General features: G+C 41.8%; 1 protein-coding gene across 3 annotated transcripts in view; it reads left to right on the plus strand.

The window, feature by feature from the left end:
• Nucleotides 1-22,455, plus strand: part of ME3 (malic enzyme 3) — a 219,176-nt gene that overhangs the window by 38,726 nt on the left and 157,995 nt on the right. The gene's annotated exons all lie outside the window — the stretch shown is intronic.

Raw genomic sequence — 22,455 nt, forward strand, 5'->3', positions numbered from 1 at the left:
TGGGCTGTGTTGCATTATTTAACCAATCACAAGGCCTGAGAAACCTCACACTCTGATGGGAAAATGTTCTAAGACAAGTGGCCCTGGGTCAGATGGAGCTTATTATGTGAAGCCTCAGGAAATTGGACTAAGGCCCTGGAGGGCAGAGAGATTGGCTGAATTAGTAAAATGTCTGAATTATAAAGTGTTTGACCAGAAAAAGATGTATTTTGTGAAGACACACAAGTAGCTGAGACTAACTCCTTAATGAGCCTTGCCTGGTAGAGATGCCTAGAAGGTGAACCTTCCCTTTGTAATCCGCAGAATAAATACAAAATGAAGCATGTGATCAACTTTCTTAAATGATTGTTCACTTCCGCCTGATCTCCGTTCTCCCTGCAACTCTATGGCATGACGGAAAGAGGAGTGCCTCTGTAATCCAGCAATCAGAGTTCAGACGCTAGCTCTGAATTCTCTCGCATAAGGCCTGACGTATTAGGAAAGAGAAGACGTATATTCTAATACACTAGAAAGGAGAAGACCCTCTAAGGAGACAATGTGACAGCAGCTAACAGTGGTAACTGATGCCATAAACTGGTGCTTAAACTCTCTGATCTTCAGTTGGCTCATCTGTAAAATGGAGCCATGGCCTCTGCCTCACAAGGAAAATCCAATGGCCCATGAGCCCCTACCTGCTTGTCCTCTCCACAGGGCAGTTTCATCTCCTCCTGGTCTTTCTCTTGCTATGCCACCTGGTCAGCCAGCCTCCCGGCTCTTCTCTATTCTGGCTTTATGGGCTTTGCTGCTCTTTGTCCTCAGCCTGGAACCTGCTTCCTCCACTTTGCTCAGCATACCCCCTCCCCTCCTTCAAGTGCTCCTTCTCACAGGCCAACTTTGACCGACATTTTTAAGACTGTGACCTGCTCTACTGGCCATGTCTCCCTCTAGATCTTCCATATCACATTTGACTTTTTTTTTCCTTAGCATTCATTGCTAATATACGTCTTTGTTGACTTACTATGTTTATTGCTTATTATCTGTCTCCCAACCGAAGTATCCTTTAAAAGGGGTAGAGAGTTTTATATCAGTTTCTTTCATTGATGTTGCACCTAAAAGAGTGACTGGCACAGAAAAAGACACTCAATATAATACATTTTTTTTTTTTTAAATGAGTAAATGCAAGCTAAGTCTCCAAGCAACCAAAGAGCCTATGCAACACAACACATGTGATTTATTCTGAGAGTGGCCCTGGAGTCCCTTGCACAGAACCCTGTTGGCCCTTAGTTTTGGTATAATCCCCCTAAATAGGCTCTCTGGTTTCCCACCTTACAACATTTTAGAAAAGGGAAGATCTTAAAAGGTGGCAATGTGACAGCAGCTAGCAGTGATCACTGACACCTTGATCACAAGAGAGGAGATGGGAAACTTAGAAACAAGCTGGAAAAATTAGATCCTATGTTTGAGACCATTTTATGAAGGCAAATAGCCCCAGAGGACTTCATTCACATGTAATGTTAGGCATTTATGGCATTGAGAATGGTGATTACAGTTGTAAAGATAAGGTTGAATAATGTTCATCAAACCCTACTTAAGATAAAAATATGTATCATATACTGCAGTTCAGTAGGATGTGGAGTGAATGCCTAGTAAGTTCCAGGCACTGGGCTTGGTGCTAGAGATTTAAAGGAAGATGTGTTTTGGTAGTCTGGAGTGTGAAAGAGATAATGTAAACAATTTTAATTTTGTCCAGAGATATTGAAGTTTTAGCATTTAAGAAGGCACAATTAATTACACTGGAAAATTTACTTAAATAAAAGAGCTCATTCCCTGGATAAGTTGCTATGAATTAGTGCGAATCCCAAAGTTGGAAGAGCATTAGTCAGCCAATCAGGCTTACACCAGAAGGATACATTTGCCGCTCTAATTAATGTAGGGTATTTGATCCAAGCTCTTAACTTCTCTCCACTTACCAAAGGTACCATGTTGACAAGTAAGGTCAAATTTGGTGACCAAAAGAGCACTGACATTAGTTGCAATCATATTTTTAATACTCTAACACTCTATCATGCAGTTTCAGTATTATTCTGTAATTTTTCATATGAATAGTTTTTTCAGCAATGAAGTTGCCGATTCCTTAACATTAGAAACAAGGTCATAAATGTGACCAGGTCAGTGTTGTGTATGTTCAAATTTAGATCTAGCTAATATTTATTCTTTGTCTCCTATATGCAAGCTCTGTGCAAGGCATTTTTCCCACTATCTCACTTACTCCTTATATTGTTTTGTAAAGAATCTTGTGATGTAGATATTCTTATCACAATTTCTGGACTGAGGAAACTGAAGCTACTTAGGTTATTTATGCCCTACCTCTTGTAAGTGGATTTGAATTCAGGCCCTAGACTTCAGGCTAGGATCAGTGGTCTTGAATAATGAGCTTTGGTCCTGCCCTACTTAGTCTTCACTGAAGTTTAATGTCATCTCAGAATATTTTTTTGATCTTGGATTATTTATTTTCTTTTTGTCATTTGGACCCCACTTGTAGATCGAGTTTCACATCTGTGCTGCGGTTTAGCACCCAAAAAAAGAAATTTTATATATGATAGAGCCAGAATGTATTTTTCTTTATCCTTTGGTTATTTTTCCTTTCCTACTCACATAGTTTGTGGTTAAATTATTTTCCTTAGACTTTCATACTAAAATAATTTGTCTTTGGGTAGAAGCCAAGCACAGACCATTTTCAATTCTCTACAAGATTGTTTTTCTAAGCAGTTCAAATGAAAGAATTCCCATGCCTCACAATGGGCATTTGTAAGTTGGTTATTTTGGGCAGTCAGTGCTAGAATGTAGTCTCATTTCAAAACCTTGCATCTTCTTACTACACCTTCCCTGAGGAAACGACCCAATAGCTACATAGAAAACAAGAGCAGTGACCTAAAAGCCCACACCAGTTACTGTTTCCAGATTCACATAACAGTTTCCTTCATGTTGAGTTTGAAATTTTAATGAGGTTAGTTAATTTTCCACTTTCTACATAGCTATGCATAAAAATTTCTTCTTACCTTAGAGGGAACTAAGAACTGGAATGAAGAACCCGTGAACTAATCAAAATAATCCCATGGTTTAGACTTATCAAGCACTTATCTCATACCAGGAATAATGCTAAGTGATTTATCTACCTTATTATAGTTAAGACCTACAACCCCCTGTGGTAGATGAACAAACACTCAAAGAAATAATTTGTCCAAGGTCACTCAGCTGTAACAAATGCCAGATCTGGGACTCAAAACCAAATCAGGTTGGCTCCAGAACCCCTTCTATTCACCTCCTTAAACAAAAAAACAAACAAACAAACAACAAAGATTGTTATTTTGAAATATTTTAGACACAAAAAAGTTACAAAGAAAATACAGAGAGTTCATGTATACCCTTTACCCAGGTTGGCACATACATTTCCAGAATCATTTATTAAAAATAAGAAATGGATGTTGGTACATCGCTATTAACTAAATTCCAGATTGTATTTGGATTTTATCAGTTTTATCAGTTTTTCTTTCTTTTTTTTTTTTAAATTAACATATTCTGTATTATTTTCCCTGGTGGTAGAGGTCTGCAAATCATCAGGCTTACACATTTCACAGCATTTACCATAGCACATACCCTCCACAATGTCCATCAACTAGCCATCCTATCCCTTCCCATACCCCCAGCAATGCTCAGTTTTTGTGTGTGTGATATTAAGAGTCTCTTATGGTTTATCTCCCTCCCAATTGCATCTTGTTTCATTTTTTCCTTCCCTAACCCCACAATCCTCCACCTTGCCTCTCAAAAATCCTCATATCAGGGAGATCATATGATAATTGTCTTTCTCTGATTGACTTATTTCGCTAAGCATAATACCCTCTAGTTCCCTCCACCTCATTGCAAATGGCAAGATTTCATTTCTTTTGATGGCTGCATAGTATTCCATTGTGTATATATACCACCTCTTCTTTATCCATTCATCTGTTGAAGGACATCTAGGTTCTTTCCATAGTTTGGCTATTGTGGACATTGCTGCTGTACACATTTGGGTTCATGTGCCCCTTTGGATCACTATGTTTGTATCTTTAGGGTAAATATTCAGTAGCGTCATTGCTGGGTTGTAGGGCAGCTCTATCTTCAACTTTTTGAGGAACCTCTGTACTGTTTTCCAGAGTGGCTACACCACTTGCATTCCCACCAGCAGTGTAGGAGGGTTCCCCTTTCTCCACATCCTCAGCAACATCTGTTGTTTCCTGATTTGTTAATTTTAGCCATTCTGACTGGTGTGAGGTGGTATCTCATTGTGGTTTGATTTGTATTTCCCTGATGCTGAGTGATATGGAGCACTTTTTCATGTGTCTGTTGGCCATCTGGATGTCCTCTTTGCAGAAATGTCTTCATGTCCTTTGCCCATTTCTTGATTGGATTATTTGTTCTTTGGATGTTGAGTTTGGTAAGTTCTTTATAGGTATTAGATACTAACCCTTTATCTGATAGGTCATTTGCAAATATCTTCTCCTAGTCTGTCAGTTGTCTTTTGGTTTTGTTAACTGTTTCCTTTGCTGTGCAAAAGCTTTTGATCTTGATGAAGTCCCAGTAGTTCATTTTTGCCCTTGCTTCCCTTGCCTTTGGTGATGTTTCTAGGAAGAAGTTGCTGCGGCTGAAGTGGAAGAGGTTGCTGCCTGTGTTCTCCTCAAGGATTTTCATGGATTCCTGTCTCACATTGAGATCTTTCATCCATTTTGAGTCTATTTTGTGTGTGATATAAGGAAATGGTCCAGTTTCATTCTTCTGCATGTGGCTGTCCAATTTTGCCAACACCATTTGTTGAAGAGGATGTCTTTTTTCCATTGGACATTCTTTTCTTGTTTTGTCGAAGATTAGTTGACCATAGAGTTGAGGGTCTATTTCTGGGCTCTCTGTTCTGTTCCATTGATCTTTGTGTCTGTTTTTGTGCCAGTACCATACTTAAGACCCTTTTTCTATTCCAAGATCCAATCCCAGGGAACCACATTTCATTGTGTTGCCATGTCCCCCTAATCTGTCTGCTCTGGATACTTTCTCAGTCTTTGCTTTTATGATCTTGGCAATCATGAAAAATACTAGTCAGGTATCCTATAGAATTACCCCCATCTCCCAGACTGGGTTTGTTTAATGTTTTCTCATGATTAGACTGGGGTCATGAGTTTTTTGAAAGAATATCACAGAGGTAGAATCCTTGTTCTTTTTTTTTTTTTTTTTTTTTAGATTTTATTTCTTTATCAGAGGGGGGGGGAGAGGGCGAGCACAGGCAGACAGAATGGCAGGCAGAGGCAGAGGGAGAAGCAGGCTCCCGCCGAGCAAGGAGCCCGATGTGGGACTCAATCCCAGGACACTGGGATCATGATCTGAGCTAAAGGCAGCTGCTTAACCAACTGAGCCACCCAGGCGTCCTGGTAGAATCCTTGTTCTTAAACGTTTCCTGATCCTGTGTCACTTTCAGTCGTGCCTATGTTATAGACTGGCATTATATTTCTGTCTGCCGTTCTACCTGAGAAGCAACTACAACTGTAGTGTGGTTTGGAAAAACACAAAAAGGCAGAGGTTCATTTAAGTTTGTAACATAATGAGAAATCACATGATGACTTACTTATTTCCATATTGCCAGTTAACAGCTTGTGGAGAAATTCCTAATAAATTCCTAATGTTCAAGTGAAGAGAAGTTCCAATGTTTTAGGTGTTGAAAATCCGTCCAAGAGAAGTACACCTAAATATGGCAAACATTTTATTTAAAAAAAAAGTTTCTTTAATGCTGCTTACAATAATACAATGTTCAAAAAATAACATAAATGCCTGACAACAGAGGAATATTTACATAAATTGTAGCATATCCCCATGATGGTATAACACACAACATTTTATACACATATATCCATTTTAAAATGATGTTCATAAAAGGTAAATATTAGTATAGCTAATATATAGTGGGAAAAGCTAGATACAATATTGTATATTTATCACTGTCACAGCTAATGATGTACATACGCATGGTCCAAAAATGACTACAGGATAAAAGACAAAAATGTCAGCAGTGGTTGGTGAGTGGTAGGATTATGAGTAAGTTTTACTTCTTTCTACTTTTCAATATATTCCATGCAATTAGGATGTTCACTTTTCCTTTGTTAAAAAAATCAATCAATCAATCTATCTATCTATATGTATACTTATAGATACATTTCCTCCCGACCAAGGAAGAATCCTTGAGAGCAAGACAGATGAACTGGGCCTCATCCTCTCTCTAATCCCCAAGCCACAGCAGCCCCAGGTCAGAAGCTAACATTCTTGGGGTTGGAGGGGGTTGGGAAGAGGACTGAGGTGCTCTGCCACCATCCACCTCACACCTCCATCAGCAACACCCCCTCCAAACACTCGCATACCTTGACAGCCCTCCAGAGGCAAAGTGCTTCCCTGTAGCCTCTTGACTGTAGACTGAGAATGAGGGGAACACTTCCTAGCTCTGCGATCTCGAATCAAGAGATAAAGAACGGGCCAAGGGGTGTCCCACAGCTTGGATTTGAACCTTGGCAGATAATGTTACCTTTGTGCCTCTGTTTTGTTATCTATAAAATGGAAATATTATCTGTATCTACCTTGTGAGTTTGGGGAGAGGACAAAGTAAGTTATACCTATGAAGTGCTTCCAATAGTGACAGGGGGCGTCTGGCTCGCTCAGCCCGTAGAGCATGTGACTCTTCATCTTGGGGTCATGAGGTAAGCTGCGCATTGGGTGTAGAGATTACTTTAAAATTTTTTTATTAAATTAAAAAAGGGGCGCCTGGGTGGCTCATTCGGTTGAGCATCTGCCTTCGGGTCAGGTCATGGTGTCAGGGTCCTGGGATCAAGTACCACACCAGACTCCTTGCTTAGCAGGAAGTCTGCTTCTCCCTCTGCCTGCCACATTCTCTGCTTGTGCTATCTCTCTGTCTCTCTGACAAATAAATAAATAAAATCTGTTTTAAAAAATTAGGGGAATAAAAAAAGAAGGACTGTGCATGGTACATAGTAAGCATAGTAAGTACCCAGTGAATGGTCTTTAATATAATGGCTTGTGATGGAACCATTAATTTTTATTCACCAGGAATCTGAGAATGCTCTACTAATTGATTTCTTGGGCAACCTCCAACTCTGAAACGCAGTGATTCCATTTATCCAGAGGCTGTAGCTTCTGAAGCTGTGACTCTGAAAAATACAGGCAGAGTCTAAATGTGACCAGAAGCTAACTAACATCTATTTGCTTGGAAGAAGGGTGTATAAATTCCAGCTTAGATTTCTGAAAGTCAGAAAAACATGTCCCAAAAGGACCTCCAGCTGAAGGCTCTGGGTTTTTCAAGCTGGATCACATTTAAAAAAAAAAAAAAAAAAAGAATGTGGATCTGCAAGAGCGGATGTATTCTTACAGCCAAAAATCCTAAAAGTTCTCTTGTGGCCCCATATGACATGATTTAACATTTCAGACATTATGTGAAGAAGAAGCTGATTAATATATTTAAAGTGGTGAATGCTATAGAACTTTAGCACCAAACACTTAATATTTAATGAAATATTAAGAATAATGCCAGGATAAAAGAAACAGCTTGACTTGTTCTAGGCTAGGGGATACAGTGAAGCTATTGAAATGCTTAATTTCCAGAGCCATTAATTCAGGGTTGGCAAGTGAAGTGAATGTTTGGGTTAGAGGACCTAGCTTTTGGAGACCATGAAATAACTCCTTAGATACCTCATTGGTGACCGTTGCCAAGACGCTGTGAAGACAAAGAATTGAGGTCCAAGGTAAGAGAACCACCTTGGGGATTGGGAGACTCAGGTTCCCCAGGGAAGATTGTTCTCATTTTGGGGAGCCCTTCATGTCCAGCCTGGCTCCCTGCATGTCCAGACAGAAAGGAAAACAGGTCTCCAGTCTGCTCATGTGGCAATAAAGGGGTCTTGGACTCACGGCAATGTCGTAATCCAGCCCGTGTGTTTTGGATCTAAATTAATCCCAAATCAGGCCAGTTCAAGAGAGGATGTTTGAACCTAGTTGAGATGAGTTTGCAACTTCTACATGAATAGTAGAATAATATTTTCAAAGCATTTTGCAACCTCAAGTGCTGTAAGCCTTTAGGGCTAGACACATCCGCGTTTGAATCCCAGATCCACAGTTTATGAGCTGTAAGACTGGGGCAAATTACTTCAGTTCTCTGTTGCGTAGTTCCTTCTCGGAGGTGCTGAGAAGTTTAGACGAGATTCTGTTTCAGAGTCCCAAGTGCAGAGTTAGACACATAGTGAACGCCCAGCGGTCACAACAACTGTCACCTAAAGGTTCATCTTTTCTCCTCACAATGCCCCTTTAGGTAATGGTTGTTGTGGCCCTTCTTTTGCAGAGGAGAAAACTGAGGTAGGAGAAGCTGAGTACTTGTCGAAGATCAGACACGTAGAAGCAGAGGAAGAGCCAACATTCACGGCCCCATCTTCAGACTTAACCTCTAGGTCTTCCCATTGCATGACAAGGCAATGCCTTCCTTTGGGTGCAGCACCAACCAGAGACTCATTTTTATCAGCCAAATAAGTGTTTTTGGAGCAGCTACTTCTCTTTGTGCTCTTGGGAAACCAGTTTTTTATCCCCAGAGACTCTGGCAAAGTGGCCAGTTATGCTGTCCCAGATTTTCTGATCCAGAACCCAGGCAGCTGAACATCCAGTGAGAACAGGTGAGCAGGGGTGGGGGTAGTCCCCATAGGTACAGGTGGTGAAGGGGTGGATGGAGGCAGGGAGTAGTGGTGGCATGGGGTGTGAAATCTACGGTCCAAGTTCAGGATCTGAACCTGTGTCATCTGGCCTGGGGCGATATCTGGACTTGGGGGCTGTTCTAACCCAGAGCCACAGCTGCCTTAAAACTGGACAGCCTGAGGTCTTCCATTGTGCCCTGGCCTGTCTGGCCAAAAGTTCGTTCAGTTGTGGTCAGTGAAGCACTTAGCCCCTGTTGTCAGCTAGTCACTGTCTGGGTTTTGAGTTGCAGTTGAATCCCCATCATCTCTCCCTGAAGTCAAAAGCAGACAGCCAGTCATCATTCATGCCTGTCAACACAGACTTCTGCATCCCGGCCAATCTGCCTTTGGGTGGCAGATAAGCACCCCTCTCCTCCCCAACACACACACACGATTTAAGGGAGAGCTACGGGATGTCAGAGTCAAGCCAGCCACCCCTGTCCGCCCTGGACCAAAAGGCTTAGGCCTCCCGGTTCTCTAGTCTCCAGCCACAGAAAGGAGGCCAGAGAGACAGTGGAGCCACCAAGTCTGGGGGCTAAGTCCCTCAGAATGGGCCCTCTAGAGGCCTTGGAATGGAAAGTAAGAATGTCTTTCAATCTGACTTTGCTGTGCTTTCCACTTTTGTGCGTGGCATCCCTTGCCTGGCGTACCCACTGATTCCCACATTTGTTACTCCAATGGAAATGCCCCTTTTGGGGGCCCCTGGGTAGTGCAGATGGTTAAGCATCTGACTCTTGGTTTCAGTTCAGGTCATGATCATGATCTCAGGTGTAAGACTGAGCCATGGCTTGTATCCAGCCCCGGCTCAGGCTCCATGCTTAGCGTGGAGTCTGCTCAAGTCTCCCTCTCTCCCTCTCCACCTCCCCTCTTCTCTCTCAAATACATAAATAAACCTTAAAATATATAAATAAAAACCCTTTTCTCCATGCAATATCAGGAATAGTGTTTCTTTACCTCGAGGCTATTTAATATTTAGGTATTTAGTTTCTGCTTGTTGGTAATTTTTTATTATGAAATATTTCATACATAGAAAAAGTATAAATATAAAGGATATGTGGCAGTCATTATATGAAACATTGTAAATACAATTTGATGTCCTCTCTAAGCCCCTCCTGGATCATAGCCCTCTTCGTTTTGCCGCCCCTAAGGTAATCACCATCATAATTTTGGTATTTAATAATTCCCATGCATGTTTTAATGCTTTTAATACATATGGATGTATTATTAAATTATCGTCTTTTTGCATATCTTTAAACATCTTAGCAATTACGTCAAAGTAGGTATGCTTCAACTTCCTCATGTCTAAGATGGGTTTGCTTATAATATCTACTTTTTGAAGGTTTGTTGTGAGGACGAAATGAGTTAATACATGCAAAACACATAAAGTTCTACCTGCCAGTTAAGTGTTAAATAAATCTTAGCTATTATTATCATTATATTTTCTACTTACTGTACTTTAAGAGTTATCCATGTAATAGTTTCAGTCCATTTATTTTAATCACTACGTATAACATTCCATTATATCAGTAAACTGAAATGTACTTCTCCTGGCCTATGCTAAGAACTATTTAATTGTTCCCAATTTTTGCTATTAGAAACAATTTTGCAGCCAACACTTCAGTACATGTCTCCTTGTATGTGGGCAAGTTTTTCTGGCTTTCATGTAAACAAAGAATGTGAAATTGCTAGTATGTAACTTTAACATATATTAACTCACTTCTGACTAATATATTTATACTGGGCTGTGTGTGTGTGTGTGTGTGTGTGTGTGTATGCAAATCCTGAACATTACTAGCCGACTGTAAGCTCTTAGAAGACCGCCAGTGTCTTTCAGTCTTTCTTTGATGTGTGCACCCAGTGTAGGAAGCATACAGGTCTAGGTGACAGGATATAATAATTAAATTGCATGGACTGCGTCCCAGGGGTGTCTGTGTTCTGGAAGGACACACTTGGGACACCAATAGTCAGGTTGGTGGTCATTTGACCAGAGAAGGCTTTCACTGAAAATTCATGACGGACCAGGCATCATATGTACACTCTCAGCCGTGCCTCTCATTAATGGCACTTCTTATTGTTGGGTGTTCAAAACTCATCATTCAGCTTGCAAAGTCCAGTTTCTGATGAGAAAGCCCTGTTCTATTGTGTTTAAAAGCACAGATCAGAGTTCAAGTCCTAATGTCAGCCCATAGGAACTGCATTGCTCTTGTAATGCAGTTCCTATGTTCTTACTCCCGTAAGCCCCTGCTTCCTGATCTGTAAACGGTGCTAATACTAATATCTACCTAAAGGGGGGGCTTGTGACAATGACATAAGAAAATGCAAGTAAGGTTTTTAGCACAGTGCCTAGCACATAAAAAGTGCTCAGCAGTTGGTAGCTCTTACGATGGTCATGTTGATTATGTCATCCATTCACAAGAAGATGCACGCCCTTTTAGGAGTGAGCACAGCTAGAAGGCATCAGGAACTTCTGCTTTCTTCATTGCGCTGTCAACCATCGGCCTGTTACCTGATTTGAAACGTTAGGATATGAATGCATATACATTCACAATGTATTTGATCCCAGCCTTGCTTTATTTGGAGAATGGAGAAGCTTTGTTTTGTTCTCTGATTTTTTGTTCAACCAATAGATTTGGCTCTAATTCACAGAAAAAAAAAAAGATAACTTCTTTTATGTCTCTTGATTCCCTTTGGAAACTGGGGCAGCCTTCCAGGCCCAGGAGGGCTGCACACTTGAACCTCTAGAGGGAGTTTACGGGGTATTTGAGTCCATTGCTTTGCCTCTGGGCAAAACTGCATTTAAACTGTACCTGAAAATATTGCTATCATGAGTAGATTCTTGGAGAAAATTTCCAGGATCATTTTCCAAACTAGATTCAAACAGTGCCCAGCCTGCTTCCATCACATGTGCACTTAATTTTACTGGAATTAGGTTTCCTTTCAGAGTGGTCTCCAGCTCCCCACAGTGGCCCCTCCTAGGAATTTTCCTAAATTAAGCAAGCGTGCGTGAACTCCAAGAGACTCATGTCTTATCTTTTGGCTGCCTCTTTGTCCCTTTTCTAGAAGCAGGCATAGCATTTCACAAATAATGAGCAACTGCTAAAATTAACTTGCTAGATTTATCCCATAATGTATGGAGCTTTTCCTGTCTCTAAGAAATACCTCCTGTTATTTTTGTTTTTTGTTTTCTTCATTTGTAACCTTATATTTAAAGGAGTGTACTGCTCATGCTTAAATTAATCAGCTCTGGGGTAAAATGTATTTCTGTTCCTCTAAACAACAGCCTGGTTCCGAGCGCTTGGAAAATAACGTAACAGGTACATTTGGCTTATGGGGCAGTCAAAGGATAATCTTCTTGGGAGTGGGCCTGAAAGAATGATTCTGGAACCCCAGTCTCTTTCTGAAGGAGAGAAAGTAGAGGAGTGCCCTCCTCCAGTATCCAAAGGGCTATTGGGCAGAATGAAAAGTAGACTTACTCTGCATCTCCAGAAGGCCCACAAGGGCCTACAGGTAGCATTGAGTAGGAGGTCAACTTCTGCTCAATGTAAAGAAATACTTTCTAAAAACCACTGACTGCTCCATCTCTGGAAGTGTTTGATTGGAAGCTGAAGAAACATCTAGCAAGGATACCGCACGAGGGGGTGGAGAGGACTCTTAGATCCCTTCCAACTCTGCAATTCTGTGACTCTCTTACGGGAAGGGCCTGCTTCCCTATTTGCCTCTTGATGGTGATATTAACTTGATTCTTTGGGGTATTTTTCCCCTATAGTGAAAAAACTGTGTCTCTTAAGTCATTGGTGTTACACGGTCATTGGCATTATATATATTAGTGTAATTGGTGTTAATGGAACCAGAGAGGACAGAATGGGAGTGTGTGTGGTGGAAAAGGGAGAGAGGACAGGTGAGGGAAGCCTCACAGACCTGAAGACACTGAAAGATGAGAGAATTAGGGAAGGCTGGGGGTCTCCAAGGCAAAGTTATGAGAAGATGAAAGATCTTGGTTTATTCGAGGCATGAGGCATTTTCTGGAATGGTTTGACTTAGGGCCATCAGGGTAAGGGGAGAAGTAAAAGTTAAGAAGGAGGTGTGATATTCAAAATATTTAATGACCTATATGGTTGGGATCTAAACCAATCAAAACAGCAGCTAGCTATGTCTCAGTGCTATTGGAATACCAGATAAATATCAGCCCAATCAATAAGTCTGCAAAGTAATTTTTGACCAGAATATCCCAGACAAGGAGTGGCACAATTGAGAATGATCGCTCTGAGAAGAGAATGGATTGCTCAAATTCTTAAGGGCTGTGAGTGTAAGTTCACTAGAATTTATTCGGCAAACTTCAAGAAGCAACACTGCATTGAGCCATAAACCCAGCCATGGAAAATAAACCTAACCCTCAGCCCACAACAACAACGATAACAACAAAACCCACAATGTGCCAAAATGAAAATCAAGCTGTTGGTTTACAAGAAATGTAACCCTGTCTCCTTCAGTTGTTCTCTATGCCAGACTGGTTTTCAGGCGATGCCTGGTTTGGAATGGATTTGCAAAGAATTTGCTGAAAACCGCAACCTCACATGTTTACACTTCTTTCTCCCAGTGACACATGGATTAGAAAAAGAAATAGGGGTGCTTAAGACAGGAGGGGTAATCAGCAGATAATCCGAAGCCAGGCAAATGACCTCCATATCAAAACCAGTCAACTGACCAAAGTCTCCGCACTGCTCCACCAAAATTTCTCCACTTTTCCGTCTGGGGAGAGTCACCAGCACTGTGAACTATCAGTCAGTTCCCAGTGGGCACTGGTGTATTTTTTCTGTCATCCCTGAGTAAGAACACAAGGCCTGAGCAGCATCTGGTGAGCATCAGTTACCGAGCTTGTCAGGGGGTATTCTGAGGTACTAGCAAGCTCAGGGGCCACAGGAGGAAGCCTGCATAAAGGAATGTGAGAACGCTGATGGGGATGCGAAAATAGCTTCACCAAAGGCGGACCACTGATCGATTCTTTCGGGTCAAGGCCAGGTTTCCAACTGAGTGGCATTTGTGTGTGTAGCTCAAAGTGGCCAGAAACACCCCTTTCCCTTGCTGACCACAAGGAGAAACTTAGGAGATTTCCACAAACTCTAGCTCCACAGTTTGTGTCAAAGGCTCAGGAGGGAAGTGATGTACTTGGAGCCAAGCATGTGGTCATGGGCAGGGGAACTCCTGAGCCTCCTTCTCCTCAACCATAAAGTCAATCCTCACTCTTCTTGCGGGGATTGCTGTGGCCTTCTCATAAGATAAGATACAGCAATGAATAGATTGCTCGTTGTGTAAGTGTCATATGACATGGCTGTTATTGCTCTTCTCAGATGAGCTCGGATAGCTGTGGGGGTGGGGGCGGGGAGGTGGAGTCTTCTCCTGGCTACAACTTGAAGCCGCCGACCCCCAAATCCTTCTCTGGGAGGGACACAACAAAGGCTCTGGAAGCTCTTAGAAGGTTGGAGTGGAGAATTAGTCCATTGTTTCTGGGCCAGTAAGTTGGGGCCCTCTCCTCAGGGAGGGGAAAAGCATTGAAAGTGTCCTGGAGGAAGAGACTTGCAGTGAAAAACTTTGAGCTTTGGAGTCAGACTGTCTGGATTTGAAGCCTAGCCAGCTCCTCCCTCTCTGGCTCTATGACTCAGGGAGGCTGCTTGTCCATTCCATCTGTAAAAGCAGGCGTGATTTTCATAAATTTGTTTTTAAAGGGTTGTTATAACGATTTCAAATAATGTAGTTCAGGAGCGTCAGGGTGGCACAGTTGTTTGAGTGTCTGACTCTTGATTTTGGCTCTTATCATGATCTCAGGGTCATGAGATCGAGCCCCATGTTGGGCTCTGTGCGCAAGGGGAGTCTGCTTGAGATTCTCTCTCTCTCCATCTCTCCCTTCCCCTCTATCTGCACTTTCTCTCTCTAAAATAAATAAATAAGTAGTTGTAAAAAAAATAATAATGTAGTCTAATAGAGCCTAAAATAGTAAATATCAGTGAATAATGACTATTGTTAAGTACCACTGATTTCAATATACAGCTGGCCCTAGAAGGAATGAAGTGGTGGTTAGGGGCACCAAGCAGTTGAAAATCCTTGTGTGCTTTTCACTTCTTAGACTTCACTACCAATAGTTGATTGGAAGCCTTACCTATAGGAAACAGTTGATTAACACGTATTTTGTTAAGTTAACGCTTACAAAGGATTAATACATATTTTGTATGTATTATATATATTGTATTATTTCAATAAACTAAAGAAAAGAAATGGTTTTTAAGTAACTTATAAGGAAGAGAAAACATGCTTACAGTACTGTACTATATTTATTTTTTAAAAATTCACATAGAAGTGGCATCGTGCAGTTCAAACCTGTGGTGTTCAAGAAGGGTCAACTGTAATTCAACAAAAAATACTTGTTCATACAAATGCTACATGTGGCAAAGTTACATGTGGAATCTCAAAAAAAAAAAAGGAAGGTGAACACACAGAAGCAGATTAGAATGGTAGTTGCCTAGGGCTGGGAGAAATAGGGAGAAGTTAGTAAAAGGTACGAACTTTCGGTAAGGATCTGCTCTAATGCATAGCATGGTCACTGTAGTTGCTGATGCTGTATTGTGTAACCAAAATTTGCTGAGAGTGAAAGTGAAGTCTTCTTAAACACACACATATACAAATGGTAACTATGTGACGTGATGATTACATAATTAACTCGACACAGGGTGTACATATAAGGACTCATCCTGCTGTATACTTTAAATATATTACCTGTTTTTTTGTCAATTATTCCTCATAAAGCTAAAAATAAGTACTTGTTTGCAGAGGAAATGCCGAGTCCTAGATGGAAAGGGACTCAGAGCGCCCCTGAATCACAGATGAGAAGGCTGAGAACCAGAGAGCACGGCTCTGGGTCACATAGCTATTGGGAGCAGAGTCGCACCGTCCACACTAGCCTTTGAAGCCAGAGTGATCTCCTGTCCTTCAAGCCTCTGAAATGGAGGACGCTTACAGGTGTCAGAGCCCATGACTCAGAAGCACCTCCAGCCTTCTGAGTGCTGGTGGAACAGCATGTCCAGGTGCTCTGAGGAGTCACGGAGGGCAGTGCAGACTGGAAACCAGGTTGGCACAGCCCAGCCCGGGGCCCTGAGCAGCAGAGCGACAGAGTCAGAGGAGAGGCTGAAGAAGAGTTACATCACCAAGTCTCTCTTTGAAGATAGGGAGCCACTGTAGGACTTTAGAGGACAGAGTAACCTAGTCAGACCTGTGTTTTAGAAAACACTCCAGGAGTGCTGTGCAGACACCATCCTGCCTGGTTTGCCCAGGACATCGGCACAAGGGTGAAGTTTATGGAGTGCCTGTGTGTGTGTGTGTGTGTGTGTGTGTGTGTGTGTGTGTTGGGGTTAGCAGGGGGATCCCAAAGAGCTCTTGAATTCCTGGTGCAGATTCTCATTTTTCTCATCTTATCCTCACAACAGCCCTGGGAGGGAAGCAAAGCAGTTAGTACCAGCCCTGTCCTGCAGATGAGGAAAACCAAGGTGCAGAAGTGAAGCGCCTGCCTGGGCCTGAAAGCCAAGAAGCTGGCTCTCATTGTAGTACTATACACCACACTGGGTTGTGTAGGCTGTAACCATGTCTGTAGTAAAAGTCTTTTGCTCTAAAGTAAACTAAAATAACTCGAGGACAAGAGACATAGTATATGCTTAGTAAATACTTGTTAATTTTTTTCTATTACATACTACAGCGTTTAGTAACAAATTTCAGTAACAAATTTTGACAAATGCAGTTTTCCATAGCAAACATCTATAGTGTCAAGGGCATAATAGTATTTATAAATATTGAAACAAACTTTTTACTATCCTAGGAAGTCTATTTGAGTAAGAGACTTAGAAACTCAGCTTTAAGGTAACAAAATAATCTACAGAATGGGAGAAAATGTTTGCAAGTCATATATCTAGAGTCCAGAATATATAAAGAACTCTTATAACAAGGAAAAGATAAAGAAACTTTAAAATGAACAAAGTTACTTAAATAGACATTTCTTCAAAGAAGATGTACAAATGGACAATGGCCCAGGAAAAGATACTCTGAATCATTAATCATTAGAGAAAATGTATCAAAATCAGAGTGAGATGCCACTTCACATCCACGAAGATGGTGATACTAAAAAACAAAAAACAAAAAACACTGGGAAATACCAAGTGTTGATTAAGATGTGGAGAAACTGGAAACTTTGTACATTGCTGGTGAGAATGTAAAATGACTCATCCACTGTGGAATTTGCTGTGGAATCTGATTCAGCCACTGTGGAATTTGTTGTGGGGGAGTTCCTATAAAAGTTAAACAAAGAATTACCATATGACCCAGTAAGTCCCCTTCTAGGTGGATACCCAAAAGAGTGGAAAACAGACACTCCAACAAATGCATGTGTAAGAGTATCCCTAGCAGCACTCTTCACAGCAGCTGAAAGGTTGAAAGAGCACAGATGTCCACAGGTATGGATAAGCAAATAGGAGTGCACCTGTACAGTGGAGATGAGCCAGCCATGACAGGGGATGAAGCACTGGCACGTGTTACAGGAGGGACGAACCTCGAAAACACGCTAAAGTGAAAGAAGGAAGACCCAAAAGGTCACTGATTATATGATTCCATTTCAATGAAATATCTAGAATAAATATACCAAAATAGCAAGATCTATAGAGACAGAAAGTAGCTGCGTGGTTGCTTAGGTCTAGGGGATGGAGGAATGGGAGTACAGAGAGCAGCTGCTGAATGGCAAGGGTGTTTCCTTTGGAGATGATGAAAATAATTTAAAACTACATAAAGGGGTTGGTTGTACAACTTGTGAATGTGCTAAATGCATATTTACTTATTTATTCTTAAAGATTTTATTTATTTGTTTGAGAGAGAGAGCATGAGCAGGGCGGGGTGGGGGAAGGAAAGAAACAGACTCCCCACTGAGCACGGAGCTCTATGCTGGGCTCGATCCTAGGACTCCGGGATCATGACCTGAGCTGAAGGCAGACACTTAACTGATTGAGCCACCCAGATGCTCCCTAAATGCATTTTTAAATGGTTAATTTTAGTTTTAAAAATACATAAAATATAAGGACACCAAGGTGGCTTAGTCAGTTAAGTGTCTAACTCTTGATTTTGGCTCCGGTCTTAATCTCAGGGTTGCAGGTTGAAGCCCCATTTTGGGCTTTGCTGGGCCAGGAACCTACTTTTAAAAAATATGTATGTATATATACACATATTTGTATCTATATCTACACACACACACACATTTAAGTTACAGCTATAGGTATAGTAATATTCAATAGTAATTTTCTTAACTATCTATTAAAATGTCATTTCAGGCCACCTGGGTGGCTCAGTGGGTTAAAGCCTCTACTGGGATCAAGCCCCGCATCAGGCTCTCTGCTCATCAGGGAGCCTGCTTCCTCCTTTCTCTGCCTGATTCTCTGCCTACTTGTGATCTCCGTCTGTCAAATAAATAAATAAAATCTTTTTTAAAATGTCATTTCTAATCTAGTGGTTTTTACTTAGCTTTTTTTTGTTTTTTAAGAGTTCAGCTTTTTATTGAACACGTTACAGAAGAAGTTTAGCCGGAAAGACCAAAGCCCATGTCTTCGTCAGACTCCTCTGATTCTTCTTTGTTTCCATCTTCTTCTCAGCTGGGCTGGCCGTGCTGCGGGGGGGCAGGACCAGCTGCTGGGGCAGGTCCACCAGCCCCTACATTGCAGATCCGGCTCCTGACGTTGACATTGGCCGAGGCCTTTGCAAACAAGCCCGGCCCGAAAGGTTCAACACTTACACCCGCTGCTTTAATGAGGGCATTGATCTTATCTTCCGTGACTGTCACCTCATCGTGGAGCAGGCTGAGGGCCACATAGATGCAGGCGAGCACTGAGAAGGGTGGGCAAGTGCTAAGCCGGTGTGGCTGGGCACAGTGTAGTCGCCAGATGAAGTGAGGGTCTCACCCCAGCGTGGCCTTAGCTTCCTCTAACATATTGCATTTTTTACTCAAGAGTTAACTGTCTCCCAGATTACTTACAGAAACTGTGCCACAGTTTCCTCATCTGGCAAATGAGAATCATAATTGCACCTGCCTCAGTTAGTTGTTGAGAGGACTAAATGAGTCAGATGTAAGTTTATACCTATGTAAGTCTGCTTATAACCACATTAATCTATTTACATGATGTAATTTAAATATATTTGTATATGATTACATTTATGTCATATAGAAATTCCCTTTTATCCAGTTCTCAACTGTTTCTCAACAAAACAAGTTATAATGTGCAGAGAACATTGGTTTTATGAGGGGACCCTTCTTGGCTCATTCTTTCGTCTAGGAGATGGCCCCTTTGGAGCCAAGTGTGCTCTCTTGCTTCAAGGAGTTTTCCAGGCAGACATTAAATCCTCATGTGAGAAGGTCATGCTGTGTACACCGGTACTTCACAGAGCTGGATGGGTGGACAGGGGCCACAACAAGCCTGTTCTCAGTAGGTGTCTAGTGGGCTTCCCCCTCCCCAGCAACAAGAACTATGTGGCTCCACTTCCCTTCACAGTTCTTTGACCAGAAATATCCATGGCCCCTGTCCAGCTTCAAGGAAGGCTAGATTTGTGGAGGTACATGGCCTCTTTGGTCAGCTGCCAACTGTCTCTGCCACACTGGTTTGGAAGAAGTTCGCTACTGGTTTTGACCTGACCTTATAAACATGTTCCTTGGGACTGAATTCTCATTTCTAGTTCGGGGTCCCAGTACTAGGACCCCTGTAGTCACATCCTTTGGTACCGTACCTCAGGTCTTCTAAATGCAAGTCCTTATTCCTGAAAAGCCATTCATGAGTCTGGGTCTCTGCCACTCATCTAATCTGCTTACACAATTCTGGGTATTATCTGATGTTGAATTCCCAGCTCTCCACATACCATCTATCCACCTGAGTTTCTACCTTATGCTGGACCTGTCAGTCACACTTTCTCTGGCTGCCTGTTGCCAGAGCCTTTCCTCTGTTTCCTGTTGGACCTCACTATGGCTGTTATCCACAACCCGATCCACTCTGGTTTGACACACTGCCTCATCATCCAAGACCTGGTTCTAATAGGGGAGATGGAAAGCATAACAAAAAAAAAAAAAAGAGAGAGAGAGAGAAAGTGCAGGAAAGGAAAACAGAAAAGAGAGGCATGGTGACATCACGAATGAACATTACATGTAGAATGTGGTTCAAGTCTACACTCGGCCACTTACCATGTGCATGACCTTAGCCAAGTCCGGAACCTTTCTAAAATTGGTTTCCTCTGTTACAACGTGAGTGAGGTAGATCAGATGATTGTTAAGGTCCCTTCTGGCCAGTATTTTTTGATTCTACATGTAGTTAAGAAGCCTCCTGAAAGTTTCTTGGACTCTTCTGAGAGGAAGGAAGGAGGCTGGAGCATCCCCACTGACTGGAGGTGTTACGGGCTGAATTCTTAGGGGAAACTACTTAGGAGTATCCAGTCCTTCTGGTTAAACATTTTCCTGGACTTGACTGAGGAAAACCCAAAAACTGTGCCTTCAAAAATGGAGAAGGGGGAGAGTTGGCTTTAAATATATTTCATCTGACTATGATGAAAGTATTAAAATGGCACAAGTAAGAAATTTATAGGGCACTTTACATTCTGCTCGTTTTTGCACTCGTCAGAAAAGCTGAAATTCAGTATGTTCTCAAATTAGCTGAAGAAACCCCTTGTCAAAGACCCCTCAATCCATCTGGTTATCATTATTAAAGCATTATGGGGTGTGTGTGCTTTCCATAGGAAAAAAATGAATAATCCCTTCAAATATGTAATTTTATAGGTTTTGAAATATGAAGGCAACCATTAAGGGAGCTATCAAAGCAGCCTGAGGCACAGGGCAAGTTGTCAGGGGAAAAATATAAAAGAATTTTCAATAACTGAAGGTTCAACTGATTTTAATGCCAAAGCCTAGGATTGTTACAGAACTTCTTGGAATTCCTAAAGACTGCTGTTCCTTGCATGGAGGAATCTGAACCAAAAAGATATATTCTGAATCACCTGGATCATATTAAAGTGACGGGGGCTTGAAGGGGTAGAGAGGGGGGCCCCCAGGTGTGCCTAGGAGCACCAGTGCCCCCACCCCCCGCCCAAGCACAACACAGCTGAGAGCCTCTGTTCTTCTGACTCAGGCATTTTGTTCCAAGAGCACTGTGCCCTGGGCCAGAGTTGCCTCTTAGACATCAACCCAAACAAGACAACATTTTCCCTTAAGCAAAACATAGTAGAAAGAATGAGGGCCTGGAATTAGATCTTGAGCCAGATGCAGACTCCCAGCCCACCCACTCATAAGCTTTGTGACCCCGGGCCAGCACAGTGCCTCGTTCATAGAAGATACTCAGTAAATCCCTCGTGACCTAAACTGTGTTTCTTCATCTACCAAATGACGATGGTAGGAATCACATCATAAGCAGGTTATAATGGTTATATGGGTCAACCATGCTCAAAGCAGTGCCGGATACATTATAACCACTATATATGTATATATGGTGAAAAGAATATTCTGAAAGTTTCTAACAGGTATTTAAACACTCCCCAAACATTATATATAATATTTTCATTTTCTTTATTTTTTATTTTGTTTTATTCACTTTTTAAAATATATTTCCATACATATTATAAGACCTTCTCAAAGTCTTCAAAATCCTTCAAAGTTCTCCCTTCTACCATTCAGTGCTTTATAGTTTACCAAGTGCTTTTAGTGGAAGAACTGACTTGACCCTGCCCTCAGCCCTGCCCTGCAGAGATCCCCCCTGGCTTGTCCTGCCTGTGAGACTTGGTATTTGGCTGGAGAAACTTGCTGCTGACTCAGCTCCTAGACACCTCCAGTCCTAACAGGACACAGATTTTCTTTTCTTTTTATTAAAGATTTTATTTATTTATTTGACAGACAGAGATTACAAGTAGGCAGAGAGGCAGGCAGAGAGAGAGGAGGAAGCAGGTTCCCTGCTGAGCAGAGAGCCCGATGCAGGCTCCATCCAAGAACCCTGGGATCAGGACCTGAGCCGAAGGCAGAGGCTTTAACCCACTGAGCCACCCAGGCGCCCCATGGACACAGATTTTCCATCCTCATTCCCTACTACCATCGGGGGTTCCCTTGCAAAATAGAGGAGGTGATTTCACTGTTGCCATCCCTGATTTGGGGCTGGGATTGTTTTCTCACTGGATGAAAAAAAAAAAATAACTTTGAAACTTGGCATTTGGATGGGTATCTAAACGTCTCTTCAATCTACTTGTGTTTTGTGAGTTGGTAAATGTGTGGAGACAGAGAAGAAAGGGGGAAAGTCCTTAAAGAATGCAACACTGCCGTTAACTGTAATGAAATTGTCAAAAAAAATTTAGACCATAATCCTCAGTGCTAGTGAAAATGCAGTAGGATGGTTACTTAGACCCTGATTTGGCAGTGAGACTAAAAAGGCTTAAAATTGCTTGACCACTTTAGAATGTAAGTTTCATGAAGGCAGGGATATTTTGTCTGTTTTGAAACGTGTTTGTTATTGCTTAGTACTCTATTACCGATTTAGAACATTGTCCAGCAACTAGCAAGTGCTCATTACCTATTTGTTGAATGAATGAAAGAATGAGAGTTATCAGTCTCTACAGGCCCATAGCCGTTTAATCT

Source organism: Mustela lutreola, chromosome 1, assembly GCF_030435805.1.
Source record: "Mustela lutreola isolate mMusLut2 chromosome 1, mMusLut2.pri, whole genome shotgun sequence".
In the NCBI taxonomy this organism is placed as follows: Eukaryota; Metazoa; Chordata; class Mammalia; order Carnivora; family Mustelidae; genus Mustela; species Mustela lutreola.